The sequence below is a fragment of the Zootermopsis nevadensis genome, unplaced genomic scaffold, assembly GCF_977971745.1.
Source record: "Zootermopsis nevadensis isolate Lab colony 2312 unplaced genomic scaffold, Znev_1.0 Znev_ptg000238l, whole genome shotgun sequence".
Lineage (NCBI taxonomy): Eukaryota > Metazoa > Arthropoda > Insecta > Blattodea > Termopsidae > Zootermopsis > Zootermopsis nevadensis.
Window position 1 is genome coordinate 235,001 of NW_028259366.1, and position 15,000 is coordinate 250,000.

Here is a 15,000-nt window from a genome sequence, read left to right on the forward strand (position 1 = left end):
GGCCCGGGACGTCTGCGGCAAAAGTCCGACGGCGCGTGGTAGCTCAGAAGGCTGTTTCGGTGAAAGAGTCCTGCGGTAATGGCGCCTTCTTAATAATAGTAACTTGAATAAAAATAACATAAGACAACACGAATAACGGGAGTAGAAGAAGAAGAATTAGGGAGGAAGAAAGCGTAATATAGTGAAGTAGATGGTTTTGTATTCTTATGAGTTGTTTGATTTTGAGTGAGTGAGTGGGATGTGTTGTTTTGGTTGCGTCCTATGTTTTTCTTTTATGGTTCTGTTGTGTCTTATTCTTTTTGTTGTGCCCTCTAATTATTCTTTTTCTGTCTCACTGTGTTGATGTATCGCATTGTTTTGTTGTGTCTTATGTTCTTGTACCTTATTGTAGGTCACTGCCACCGGGGATAAAATCATTTGCAGTCAATAACAAATAATAAAAATAATAATATGGTTAAGTATTTGTAAATCATTAAAATTGGGCTTGCGGTGCCCCGTCTCGAAAGAAATCATCGTATAGCCGTTAACGCATTAAAAGTAAGTCATGTAAGAGACTACGCCTGTGTTTGATGGGTTGTATTGGGACGGTCGCTTCCTGAGGCCAATTCAGACGGCGAGTATAGTTACGGGGCTGCTTCGAAGCACGAGACCGTGCCGTGATAGCGCCTTCCTAAGAATAAGAAATAGAACGAATATAACTTCAGCGGCTAAGTCCGAAATATTCCAAAATGCAGTAAAATATTCTTAATTGAAAAAAAATGGGCTTGCTGTGCACAATAATGCCGTTAATTGTCTAAAAATAAATTTCCGAAATTTAACTCAAAAGTCATGGCTCTGCGGCTATGTCCCGTGGTGCGTGGTACTTGAAATCAGTTCTGCGGCTATGTCCCACCGTGCGTGTTACTTGAGTCGCTTCAGCGGCTAAGTCCGAAAATTTCCAAAATGCAGAAAAATATACATAATTGAAGAAAGTTGGCCTTGCTGTGCTTAATAATATCGTTAATAGATTAAAAATAAATTTCCGCTGTGTTAGGTGGGCCTTACTTGGACGGTACGAATTCTGCGGCTATGTCCCGTGGTGCGTGGTACTTGAAACCAGTTCTGCGGCTATGTCCGACCGTGCGTGTTAGTTGAGTCGCTTCAGCGGCTAAGTCCAAAAAATTTCCAAAATGCAGAAAAATACACATAATTGAAGAAAATTGGGCTTGCTGTGCATAGTAATGCCGTTAATTGACTAAAAATAAATTTCCGCTGTGTTAGGTGGGCCTTACTTGGACGGTACGAATTCTGCGGCTATGTCCCGTGGTGCGTGGTACTTGAAACCAGTTCTGCGGCTATGTCCCACCGTGCGTGTTACTTGAGTCGCTTCAGCGGCTAAGTCCGAAAATTTCCAAAATGCAGAAAAATATACATAATTGAAGAAAGTTGGCCTTGCTGTGCTTAATAATATCGTTAATAGATTAAAAATAAATTTCCGCTGTGTTAGGTGGGCCTTACTTGGACGGTACGAATTCTGCGGCTATGTCCCGTGGTGCGTGGTACTTGAAATCAGTTCTGCGGCTGTCCCACCGTGCGTGTTACTTGAGTCGCTTCAGCGGCTAAGTCCGAAAATTTCCAAAATGCAGAAAAATATACATAATTGAAGAAAGTTGGCCTTGCTGTGCTTAATAATATCGTTAATAGATTAAAAATAAATTTCCGCTGTGTTAGGTGGGCCTTACTTGGACGGTACGAATTCTGCGGCTATGTCCCGTGGTGCGTGGTACTTGAAATCAGTTCTGCGGCTATGTCCCACCGTGCGTGTTACTTGAGTCGCTTCAGCGGCTAAGTCCGAAAATTTCCAAAATGCAGAAAAATATACATAATTGAAGAAAGTTGGCCTTGCTGTGCTTAATAATATCGTTAATAGATTAAAAATAAATTTCCGCTGTGTTAGGTGGGCCTTACTTGGACGGTACGAATTCTGCGGCTATGTCCCGTGGTGCGTGGTACTTGAAATCAGTTCTGCGGCTATGTCCCACCGTGCGTGTTACTTGAGTCGCTTCAGCGGCTAAGTCCGAAAATTTCCAAAATGCAGAAAAATATACATAATTGAAGAAAGTTGGCCTTGCTGTGCATAGTAATGCCGTTAATTGACTAAAAATAAATTTCCGCTGTGTTAGGTGGGCCTTACTTGGACGGTACGAATTCTGCGGCTATGTCCCGTGGTGCGTGGTACTTGAAACCAGTTCTGCGGCTATGTCCGACCGTGCGTGTTAGTTGAGTCGCTTCAGCGGCTAAGTCCGAAAATTTCCAAAATGCAGAAAAATATTCATAATTGAAGAAAGTTGGCCTTGCTGTGCATAGTAATGCCGTTAATTGACTAAAAATAAATTTCCGCTGTGTTAGGTGGGCCTTACTTGGACGGGACGAATTCTGCGGCTATGTCCCGTGGTGCGTGGTACTTGAAATCAGTTCTGCGGCTATGTCCGACCGTGCGTGTTAGTTGAGTCGCTTCAGCGGCTAAGTCCAAAAAATTTCCAAAATGCAGAAAAATACACATAATTGAAGAAAATTGGGCTTGCTGTGCTTAATAAAATCGTTAATAGATTAAAAATAAATTACCGCTGTGTTAGGTGGGCCTTACTTGGACGGTACGAATTCTGCGGCTATGTCCCGTGGTGCGTGGTACTTGAAATCAGTTCTGCGGCTATGTCCCACCGTGCGTGTTACTTGAGTCGCTTCAGCGGCTAAGTCCGAAAATTTCCAAAATGCAGAAAAATATACATAATTGAAGAAAGTTGGCCTTGCTGTGCTTAATAATATCGTTAATAGATTAAAAATAAATTTCCGCTGTGTTAGGTGGGCCTTACTTGGACGGTACGAATTCTGCGGCTATGTCCCGTGGTGCGTGGTACTTGAAACCAGTTCTGCGGCTATGTCCGACCGTGCGTGTTAGTTGAGTCGCTTCAGCGGCTAAGTCCAAAAAATTTCCAAAATGCAGAAAAATATTCATAATTGAAGAAAGTTGGCCTTGCTGTGCATAGTAATGCCGTTAATTGACTAAAAATAAATTTCCGCTGTGTTAGGTGGGCCTTACTTGGACGGTACGAATTCTGCGGCTATGTCCCGTGGTGCGTGGTACTTGAAACCAGTTCTGCGGCTATGTCCGACCGTGCGTGTTAGTTGAGTCGCTTCAGCGGCTAAGTCCAAAAAATTTCCAAAATGCAGAAAAATACACATAATTGAAGAAAATTGGGCTTGCTGTGCTTAATAATATCGTTAATAGATTAAAAATAAATTACCGCTGTGTTAGGTGGGCCTTACTTGGACGGTACGAATTCTGCGGCTATGTCCCGTGGTGCGTGGTACTTGAAACCAGTTCTGCGGCTATGTCCGACCGTGCGTGTTAGTTGAGTCGCTTCAGCGGCTAAGTCCGAAAATTTCCAAAATGCAGAAAAATATTCATAATTGAAGAAAGTTGGCCTTGCTGTGCATAGTAATGCCGTTAATTGACTAAAAATAAATTTCCGCTGTGTTAGGTGGGCCTTACTTGGACGGGACGAATTCTGCGGCTATGTCCCGTGGTGCGTGGTACTTGAAATCAGTTCTGCGGCTATGTCCGACCGTGCGTGTTAGTTGAGTCGCTTCAGCGGCTAAGTCCAAAAAATTTCCAAAATGCAGAAAAATACACATAATTGAAGAAAATTGGGCTTGCTGTGCTTAATAAAATCGTTAATAGATTAAAAATAAATTACCGCTGTGTTAGCTGGGCCTTACTTGGACGGTACGAATTCTGCGGCTATGTCCCGTGGTGCGTGGTACTTGAAATCAGTTCTGCGGCTATGTCCGACCGTGCGTGTTAGTTGAGTCGCTTCAGCGGCTAAGTCCAAAAAATTTCCAAAATGCAGAAAAATACACATAATTGAAGAAAATTGGGCTTGCTGTGCTTAATAAAATCGTTAATAGATTAAAAATAAATTACCGCTGTGTTAGCTGGGCCTTACTTGGACGGTACGAATTCTGCGGCTATGTCCCGTGGTGCGTGGTACTTGAAACCAGTTCTGCGGCTATGTCCGACCGTGCGTGTTAGTTGAGTCGCTTCAGCGGCTAAGTCCGAAAATTTCCAAAATGCAGAAAAATATTCATAATTGAAGAAAGTTGGCCTTGCTGTGCATAGTAATGCCGTTAATTGACTAAAAATAAATTTCCGCTGTGTTAGGTGGGCCTTACTTGGACGGGACGAATTCTGCGGCTATGTCCCGTGGTGCGTGGTACTTGAAACCAGTTCTGCGGCTATGTCCGACCGTGCGTGTTAGTTGAGTCGCTTCAGCGGCTAAGTCCGAAAATTTCCAAAATGCAGAAAAATATTCATAATTGAAGAAAGTTGGCCTTGCTGTGCATAGTAATGCCGTTAATTGACTAAAAATAAATTTCCGCTGTGTTAGGTGGGCCTTACTTGGACGGGACGAATTCTGCGGCTATGTCCCGTGGTGCGTGGTACTTGAAATCAGTTCTGCGGCTATGTCCGACCGTGCGTGTTAGTTGAGTCGCTTCAGCGGCTAAGTCCAAAAAATTTCCAAAATGCAGAAAAATACACATAATTGAAGAAAATTGGGCTTGCTGTGCTTAATAAAATCGTTAATAGATTAAAAATAAATTACCGCTGTGTTAGGTGGGCCTTACTTGGACGGTACGAATTCTGCGGCTATGTCCCGTGGTGCGTGGTACTTGAAACCAGTTCTGCGGCTATGTCCGACCGTGCGTGTTAGTTGAGTCGCTTCAGCGGCTAAGTCCAAAAAATTTCCAAAATGCAGAAAAATACACATAATTGAAAAAAATTGGGCTTGCTGTGCTTAATAATATCGTTAATAGATTAAAAATAAATTTCCGCTGTGTTAGCTGGGCCTTACTTGGACGGTACGAATTCTGCGGCTATGTCCCGTGGTGCGTGGTACTTGAAATCAGTTCTGCGGCTATGTCCCACCGTGCGTGTTACTTGAGTCGCTTCAGCGGCTAAGTCCGAAAATTTCCAAAATGCAGAAAAATATACATAATTGAATAAAGTTGGCCTTGCTGTGCTTAATAATATCGTTAATAGATTAAAAATAAATTTCCGCTGTGTTAGGTGGGCCTTACTTGGACGGGACGAATTCTGCGGCTATGTCCCGTGGTGCGTGGTACTTGAAACCAGTTCTGCGGCTATGTCCGACCGTGCGTGTTAGTTGAGTCGCTTCAGCGGCTAAGTCCAAAAAATTTCCAAAATGCAGAAAAATACACATAATTGAAGAAAATTGGGCTTGCTGTGCTTAATAATATCGTTAATAGATTAAAAATAAATTTCCGCTGTGTTAGCTGGGCCTTACTTGGACGGTACGAATTCTGCGGCTATGTCCCGTGGTGCGTGGTACTTGAAACCAGTTCTGCGGCTATGTCCGACCGTGCGTGTTAGTTGAGTCGCTTCAGCGGCTAAGTCCAAAAAATTTCCAAAATGCAGAAAAATACACATAATTGAAGAAAATTGGGCTTGCTGTGCTTAATAATATCGTTAATAGATTAAAAATAAATTTCCGCTGTGTTAGCTGGGCCTTACTTGGACGGTACGAATTCTGCGGCTATGTCCCGTGGTGCGTGGTACTTGAAACCAGTTCTGCGGCTATGTCCGACCGTGCGTGTTAGTTGAGTCGCTTCAGCGGCTAAGTCCAAAAAATTTCCAAAATGCAGAAAAATACACATAATTGAAGAAAATTGGGCTTGCTGTGCTTAATAATATCGTTAATAGATTAAAAATAAATTACCGCTGTGTTAGGTGGGCCTTACTTGGACGGTACGAATTCTGCGGCTATGTCCCGTGGTGCGTGGTACTTGAAACCAGTTCTGCGGCTATGTCCGACCGTGCGTGTTAGTTGAGTCGCTTCAGCGGCTAAGTCCGAAAATTTCCAAAATGCAGAAAAATATACATAATTGAAGAAAGTTGGCCTTGCTGTGCTTAATAATATCGTTAATAGATTAAAAATAAATTTCCGCTGTGTTAGGTGGGCCTTACTTGGACGGTACGAATTCTGCGGCTATGTCCCGTGGTGCGTGGTACTTGAAATCAGTTCTGCGGCTATGTCCCACCGTGCGTGTTACTTGAGTCGCTTCAGCGGCTAAGTCCGAAAATTTCCAAAATGCAGAAAAATATACATAATTGAAGAAAGTTGGCCTTGCTGTGCATAGTAATGCCGTTAATTGACTAAAAATAAATTTCCGCTGTGTTAGGTGGGCCTTACTTGGACGGTACGAATTCTGCGGCTATGTCCCGTGGTGCGTGGTACTTGAAACCAGTTCTGCGGCTATGTCCGACCGTGCGTGTTAGTTGAGTCGCTTCAGCGGCTAAGTCCGAAAATTTCCAAAATGCAGAAAAATATTCATAATTGAAGAAAGTTGGCCTTGCTGTGCATAGTAATGCCGTTAATTGACTAAAAATAAATTTCCGCTGTGTTAGGTGGGCCTTACTTGGACGGGACGAATTCTGCGGCTATGTCCCGTGGTGCGTGGTACTTGAAATCAGTTCTGCGGCTATGTCCGACCGTGCGTGTTAGTTGAGTCGCTTCAGCGGCTAAGTCCAAAAAATTTCCAAAATGCAGAAAAATACACATAATTGAAGAAAATTGGGCTTGCTGTGCTTAATAAAATCGTTAATAGATTAAAAATAAATTACCGCTGTGTTAGGTGGGCCTTACTTGGACGGTACGAATTCTGCGGCTATGTCCCGTGGTGCGTGGTACTTGAAACCAGTTCTGCGGCTATGTCCGACCGTGCGTGTTAGTTGAGTCGCTTCAGCGGCTAAGTCCAAAAAATTTCCAAAATGCAGAAAAATACACATAATTGAAGAAAATTGGGCTTGCTGTGCTTAATAATATCGTTAATAGATTAAAAATAAATTTCCGCTGTGTTAGCTGGGCCTTACTTGGACGGTACGAATTCTGCGGCTATGTCCCGTGGTGCGTGGTACTTGAAACCAGTTCTGCGGCTATGTCCGACCGTGCGTGTTAGTTGAGTCGCTTCAGCGGCTAAGTCCAAAAAATTTCCAAAATGCAGAAAAATACACATAATTGAAGAAAATTGGGCTTGCTGTGCTTAATAATATCGTTAATAGATTAAAAATAAATTTCCGCTGTGTTAGCTGGGCCTTACTTGGACGGTACGAATTCTGCGGCTATGTCCCGTGGTGCGTGGTACTTGAAACCAGTTCTGCGGCTATGTCCCACCGTGCGTGTTACTTGAGTCGCTTCAGCGGCTAAGTCCGAAAATTTCTAAAGTGCAGAAAAATATTAAATAAAGCGGTTATATAAGTAAGTATGTGTATGTATTCTAACATATACAAAATTTAGTATGATCGGAAATGATTAAGGAAGAGAAAAACTTAATTAAAATTTCTGGCGGCAGCCGAGGGGCCATCCGCCGGTGTCCGCGGCTCTGCCTCTTCCGTGACTGACGAATGCTGAGATAAGGGGGGTCCAGACTATAGTATATGAGCTTGGCGAGCGAGGCTCTCCTCGAGCAGGGGGAAGTCTGAGATTGGACTACCGGCCGCCGGGGACCCTGTCGCCGGCAGGCCATTCGCGCTTCCGCCCCGCGTTGGCTGAGGCAGTTTAGGGCAAGAGTGGCACAAGTGCACCGACCGCCGTGTCCTTTGGGGTCGGCGCCCGTCACCCCGCTCAGTGGCCGGCGAAGACCGGCCGAGTCTCGGGTTCGAGTCGGCACAGGACACTGAGTGCAAGAGTGACACAAGTAACGGCGTTCACGGGCGGCCTCTGGGAGATTGCCCTCAGTACCACCGGGCAACGCGGGGGACTGCAGGCCTCGACCCGCGCCGCTCGATCCCCGTTTAGGGCAAGAGTGGCACAAGTGCACCGACCGCCGTGTCCTTTGGGGTCGGCGCCCGTCACCCCGCTCAGTGGCCGGCGAAGACTGGTCGAGTCTCGGGTTCGAGTCGGCACTCGAGCCTGAGTGCAAGAGTGGCACAAGTGATGGTCTTCACGGGCGGCCTCTGGGAAGCTGCCCCTAGTACCAGCGGACAACAGCGAGGGACTGCAGGCCTCGGCCCGCGCTACTTGCGACCGTTTAGGGCAAGAGGGGCACAAGTGTATCGACCGCCGTGTAATTTGTGGTCAACCCGCGCTGTTGCCTGCGAAGACCGGCCGAGTCTCGGGTTCGAGTCGGCACAGGGCACTGAGTGCAAGAGTGACACAAGTAACGGCCTTCACGGGCGGCCTCTGGGAGATTGCCCTCAGTACCACCGGGCAACGCGGGGGACTGCAGGCCTCGTCCCGCGCCGCTCGATCCCCGTTTAGGGCAAGAGTGGCACATGTGCACCGATCGCCGTCTTCAACGGGGTCGGCGCCCGTCAACCCGCGCAGTGGCCGGCGGAGGCTCCGGTTCGAGTCGGCACTCGATTCCGAGTGCAAGAGTGGCACACGTGACGGCCTTCACGGGCGGCCTCTGGGAAGCTGCACTTAGTACCAGCGGACAACCGCGGGGGAATGCTTTCCTCGGCCCGGTGTACTTGCAACCGTTTAGTGCAAGTGGGGCACAAATGCACCGACCGCCGTGTCCATCGGGGTTGGCGCACGTCAACACGCGCGGTGTCCGGCGGAGGCTCGGGCTCGAGTCGGCCCTCGACTACGAGTGCAAGAGTGGCACATGTGACGGCCTTTACAGGTGGCTTCTGTGAGCCGGCCCTTAGTACCAGCGTGCATCCGCGGGAGACTGAAGACCTCTCCCCGCGCTGCTCGAACCCCGTTTAGGGCAAGAGGGGCACATGTGCACCGATCGCCGTCTTCATCGGGGACGGCGCCCGTCAACCCACGCAGTGGCCGGCGGAGGCTCCGGTTCGAGTCGGCACTCGATTCCGAGTGCAAGAGCGGCACACGTGACGGCCTTCACGGGCGGCCTCTGGGAAGCTGCACTTAGAACCAGCGCGCATCCGCCGGGGGACTGCTGGCCTCGGCCCGCTCTACTTGCAACCGTTTAGGGCAAGTGGAGCACAAGTGCACCGACCGCCGTGTCCATCGGGGTTGGCGCACGTCATCACGCGCGGTGTCCGGCGGAGACTCGGGCTCGAGTCGGCACTCATCTACGAGTGCAAGAGTGGCACATGTGAAGGCCTTAACGGGCGGCCTCTGGGAAGCTGCACTTAGAACGAGCGCGCATCCGCCGGGGACTGAATTCCTCTCCCCGCGCTGCTCGAACCCCGTTTAGGGCATGGGGGGCACATGTGCACCGATCGCCGTCTTCATCGGGGTCGGCGCCCGTCAACCCACGCAGTGGCCGGCGGAGGCTCCGGTTCGAGTCGGCACTCGATTCCGAGTGCAAGAGTGGCACAAGTGATGGCCTTCACGGGCGGCCTCTCGGAAGCTGCACTTAGAACGAGCGCGCATCCGCCGGGGACTGAATTCCTCTCCCCGCGCTGCTCGAACCCCGTTTAGGGCAAGAGGGGCACAAGTGTACAGAAGTCCGTCTCCTGGGGAATCGCGTGCTCGGCTGCCCTCAATGGACAGGCAGAAGCAGGGGTCTGCTCGTAGGTGACTCGGCACTCGAGTGCAAGATTGGCGCAAGTGACGACTTCTCGTGCGGTCACGGTGAGGCTGCCGGCGGTGTCTCTGGCTTCTGCCGCATATATATTCCCGTCCGTGCCCTCCACGTCTTCAGATTTCAAAGTCCCATCCGTGCGTGTTAGGTAGGCCGATTTTAGGGGACCTGCCGCTCGCATTCGGCCGGGTCGCGCTCTCTGAGGCTCAGACGTTACGAGTCTCCCCTGAAAACGCCGCGCTGGCACCTTATTTTGTAGGAAAATTTCACACTTCCTCTAGTTGAACTAACGGATGCGTCGCTGATAAATTGGCCCTTTTTCCGCATAAGACGATTCCTGAGCCTTGGGTGGTGTCTGGATACATCAGGAGGACACAACTGACGGAAGAAAAGCCCGGGTCCGTCCTCCGCCCGGCAGGGGAACGATTTTACGAAAAAGGCCGGCTTCGTTCCCCTTCCCGGCAAGCAGCAGGTGGACGATTTTACGAGAAAGACCGGGTTCGTCCACCTTCCCGGCAAGCAACAGGGGAACGATTTTACGAAAAAGGCCGGCTTCGTTCCCCTTCCCGGCAAGCAGCAGGTGGACGATTTTACGAGAAAGACCGGGTTCGTCCACCTTCCCGGCAAGCAACAGGGGAACGATTTTACGAAGAAGGCCGGCTTCGTTCCCCTTTCCGGCAAGCAACAGGAGGACGATTTGACGTTAAAGACCGGGTTCGTCCTCCTTCCCGGCAAGCAACAGGGGAACGATTTTACGAAAAAGGCCGGCTTCGTTCCCCTTCCCGGCAAGCAGCAGGTGGACGATTTGACGATAAAGACCGGGTTCGTCCACCTTCCCGGCAAGCAACAGGGGAACGATTTTACGAAAAAGACCGGCTTCGTTCCCCTTCCCGGCAAGCAGCAGGTGGACGATTTTACGAGAGAGACCGGGTTCGTCCACCTTCCCGGCAAGCAACAGGGGAACGATTTTACGAAAAAGGCCGGCTTCGTTCCCCTTCCCGGCAACCAGCAGGTGGACGATTTGACGATAAAGACCGGGTTCGTCCACCTTCCCGGCAAGCAACAGGGGAACGAATTTACGAAAAAGACCGGCTTCGTTCCCCTTCCCGGCAAGCAGCAGGTGGACGATTTTACGAGAGAGACCGGGTTCGTCCACCTTCCCGGCAAGCAACAGGGGAACGATTTTACGAAAAAGGCCGGCTTCGTTCCCCTTTCCGGCAAGCAACAGGAGGACGATTTGACGATAAAGACCGGGTTCGTCCTCCTTCCCGGCAAGCAACAGGGGAACGATTTTACGAAAAAGGCCGGCTTCGTTCCCCTTCCCGGCAAACCCTTCGCCACCGCGATGCCGCGGCCCTCTGTCCCCCGGACACGGTCTATAGGCGGCGTATCGTGGACACACTGCAACCGACTCACTCGTAGTCCGGGCGCGTGCTAGACTCGCGATGCCAAACGGCGCTTCGGCGCTTATGCATGTCGAGTGAAGAGAGGGAAGGGTGCCCTAATGGCACCACGGTTCTGGGGGCGCTCACGTGGCGTCCCCCTAACGGCACGAAGTGGCCCCTGCTCGCAGGGGCGCACGGAGTGCGAGCGTTGAAGTATGAACTGGACCCCCTCGCCGGACCCATCCGGGACCGCGTGGAGGGGGAGGAACGAGCTCCAAGTGAGTCTTCGGTTCCCTGGTTGATCCTGCCAGTAGTCATATGCTTGTCTCAAAGATTAAGCCATGCATGTCTCAGTGCAAGCCAAATTAAGGTGAAACCGCGAATGGCTCATTAAATCAGTTATGGTTCCTTAGATGGTGGACAGTTACTTGGATAACTGTGGTAATTCTAGAGCTAATACATGCAACCGAGTCCCGACCGGAGACGGTCGGGACGCTTTTATTAGATCAAAACCAATCGGTCGCTCACGCGGCCGTTTGCCTTGGTGACTCTGAATAAATGGAGGCGGATCGCACGGTCTACGAACCGGCGACGCATCTTTCAAATGTCTGCCTTATCAACTGTCGATGGTAGGCTCTGCGCCTACCATGGTTGTAACGGGTAACGGGGAATCAGGGTTCGATTCCGGAGAGGGAGCCTGAGAAACGGCTACCACATCCAAGGAAGGCAGCAGGCGCGCAAATTACCCACTCCCGGCACGGGGAGGTAGTGACGAAAAATAACGATACGGGACTCATCCGAGGCCCCGTAATCGGAATGAGTACACTCTAAAGACTTTAACGAGTATCCATTGGAGGGCAAGTCTGGTGCCAGCAGCCGCGGTAATTCCAGCTCCAATAGCGTATATTAAAGCTGTTGCGGTTAAAAAGCTCGTAGTCGGACTTGTGTCCCACGCTGCCGGTTCACCGCCCGTCGGTGTCTAACTGGCACGCACGTGCGGACGTCCTGCCGGTGGCCCGAGCCGGCGCCCGCGGGCGATGGGGGCGGCGACGCTCCCACGCCTCGGGTCGTCTCGGGGAGGGCCTACACAATCCCGTCGCGGTGCTCTTGACCGAGTGTCACGATGGGCCGGCACTTTTACTTTGAACAAATTAGAGTGCTTAAAGCAGGCAGCAGCCGCCTGAATACCGAGTGCATGGAATAATGGAATAGGACCTCGGTTCTATTTTGTTGGTTTTCGGAAGCCCCGAGGTAATGATCAAAAGGGACAGACGGGGGCATTCGTATTGCGACGTTAGAGGTGAAATTCTTGGATCGTCGCAAGACGGACAGAAGCGAAAGCATTTGCCAAGAATGTTTTCTCTGATCAAGAACGAAAGTTAGAGGTTCGAAGGCGATCAGATACCGCCCTAGTTCTAACCATAAACGATGCCAGCCAGCAATCCGCCGAAGTTCCTCCGATGACTCGGCGGGCGGCTTCCGGGAAACCAAAGCTTTTGGGTTCCGGGGGAAGTATGGTTGCAAAGCTGAAACTTAAAGGAATTGACGGAAGGGCACCACCAGGAGTGGAGCCTGCGGCTTAATTTGACTCAACACGGGAAACCTCACCAGGCCCAGACACCGGGAGGATTGACAGATTGAGAGCTCTTTCTTGATTCGGTGGGTGGTGGTGCATGGCCGTTCTTAGTTGGTGGAGCGATTTGTCTGGTTAATTCCGATAACGAACGAGACTCTAGCCTGCTAAATAGTCGCATCCGGTATCCTCTGTGCTACCGGCGACTCCTAATCTTCTTAGAGGGACAGGCGGCTTCTAGCCGCACGAGATTGAGCAATAACAGGTCTGTGATGCCCTTAGATGTTCTGGGCCGCACGCGCGCTACACTGAAGGAATCAGCGTGTCCTCCCTGGCCGAAAGGTCCGGGTAACCCGCTGAACCTCCTTCGTGCTAGGGATTGGGGCTTGCAATTGTTCCCCATGAACGAGGAATTCCCAGTAAGCGCGAGTCATAAGCTCGCGTTGATTACGTCCCTGCCCTTTGTACACACCGCCCGTCGCTACTACCGATTGAATGATTTAGTGAGGTCTTCGGACCGGTGGGCGCGGGGTTTCGGCCCTTCGATTCCACCGGGAAGATGCCCGAACTTGATCATTTAGAGGAAGTAAAAGTCGTAACAAGGTTTCCGTAGGTGAACCTGCGGAAGGATCATTAACGGCACCGAGAGTGACCGAACAGAGAAGGAAGGCATTAAGAAACCGAGGACGGTTGCTGGCTCTGGGGGAGTGCGTAATCTCGCTTGCGAGTGGACCGCCTTCTCGTGGAAGTACCCGTGTCTGGTCATTCATGATAATACAACCTCTACTGATGACTGAAAAATAGATGACGTCAACCTGAGGGGGGACCGGTCGGCGAAAGTCGCACCGACTCCCCCCGCATGAGGGGGAAGACGCATCATAATATGTGACCACTACTGATGACTGAAAAATAGATGACGTCAACCTGAGGGGGGACCGGTCGGCGAAAGTCGCACCGTCTCCCCCCGAATGAGGGGAAGACGCATCAAAAATTAATAAAAGGAAGGCATTAAGAATGAACCAGATGAACGGGGCTCTGCGGAAGGCGTAATCTCGCCTGTGATTGGACCGGCTCTTCCTGGCAGCGGCCGGATCTCGGAGATAACGTCGTCGGCCTGAGGTGTCCAGGTCGGCGAAGTAATCCCCCGGAGGGGGACGGCAAGACCGTCCCGCCTCGAGGTGGGAAGTAGGAGCGAAAGATGGTGAGTGGGTGCCGGCGGCACGCGGGCTCCGAGGATCCTCAGGGATCCAAGGACAACCCGCGCGACCGCGAGCACTGGGCTTAAAGCCACTTTATCTGCCCACGCAAGGCCGTTTCGGCGGCGCTTGAACGAGAGGGGAGCGCGGTCTGACCGTGCCGCTGTTCTGGGGGCAGCTCCCCCTCGAAAAATAACAACTACCTGTCCTACGGGACTAGCAGTAGCATCCTACCCGAAGCTCTGCTCGAATCTAGAGAAAAACAACCCTGAGCGGTGGATCACTCGGCTCGTGGGTCGATGAAGAACGCAGCTAATTGCGCGTCGACATGTGAACTGCAGGACACATGAACATCGACGTTTCGAACGCACATTGCGGTCCTTGGATTTCCAATCCCGGACCACGCCTGGCTGAGGGTCGGCTACATGAAACCCGTGGGCCCGCGCGGTCTTTAAGATAATAAGGGAAGGAAAGAAAGAAAGAAAGAGAAAGAAAGAAATAAAGGCACGCGAGCGGCCCTACGCTGGGGGGTCTGACGAGCCTGCACCTCGCACCGCCGGCGTCGCTCCGAGCAATCGGTGGCGGCGTCGGCGACTGCGAGGAGGTTAAGGGGAGTCAGTCGCCCTTGAAGGCTTCACAGGGTTCGGTGGAGCGAGCGGATAGACTTAGCTCGCCCTCCTCTCCTCGGCGACGGGGCCCATCCTTCCCCGATCGCGTCTGAGAAGAACTGACGCCCGGCTTGATGTGATGGGAGACAGGCAAACTCCCGAGACAGAGAGAGACACACACTTGCCGGGCGGGAGCGAAAGATATGACCACAATAAATAATGACCACAAAAAAACAAAAAACAAAAACAAAAAGAAATCAGTTCAATGAGAGAGGCTAAGCTTCCGACCGCTCACATCGGCCCGTCGGTACAAAAAACCATCTTTCCGACCTCAGATCAGGCGAGACTACCCGCTGAATTTAAGCATATTACTAGGCGGAGGAAAAGAAACTAACAAGGATTCCCCCAGTAGCTGCGAGCGAACAGGGAAGAGCCCAGCACGGAATCCCGCGCGGAGACGTGCAGGGAGATGTCGTGTGTGGGAGGTCCCACTCTCCCGGGGCGCGGTCCAGCGAGTCCAAGTCTCCCTTGAATGGGGCCATCGCCCGCAGAGGGTGCCAGGCCCGTAGGACCGCGGCCGCTCCCGGGTGGGGACTCTCCTCAGAGTCGTGTTCCTTGAGAGTGGAGCACTAAGAGGGTGGTAAACTCCATCTAAGGCTAAATATGACCACGAGACCGATAGC

At 50.9% G+C, this 15,000-nt stretch overlaps 2 non-coding genes and 1 pseudogene across 2 annotated transcripts; all 3 read left to right on the forward strand.

Annotated features, from left to right (window-relative positions):
• Nucleotides 1-11,231: 11,231 nt before the first annotated feature.
• Nucleotides 11,232-13,149, forward strand: LOC147870601 (small subunit ribosomal RNA). The gene has a single exon (XR_015533321.1). It is a non-coding gene; the product is annotated as a small subunit ribosomal RNA (ribosomal RNA).
• Nucleotides 13,150-13,973: 824 nt separating this feature from the next.
• On the forward strand, nucleotides 13,974-14,129 carry LOC147870602 (5.8S ribosomal RNA). Its single transcript, XR_015533307.1, has one exon. It is a non-coding gene; the product is annotated as a 5.8S ribosomal RNA (ribosomal RNA).
• Nucleotides 14,130-14,643: 514 nt separating this feature from the next.
• Nucleotides 14,644-15,000, forward strand: part of LOC147870603 (large subunit ribosomal RNA) — a 4,225-nt pseudogene continuing 3,868 nt past the window's right edge.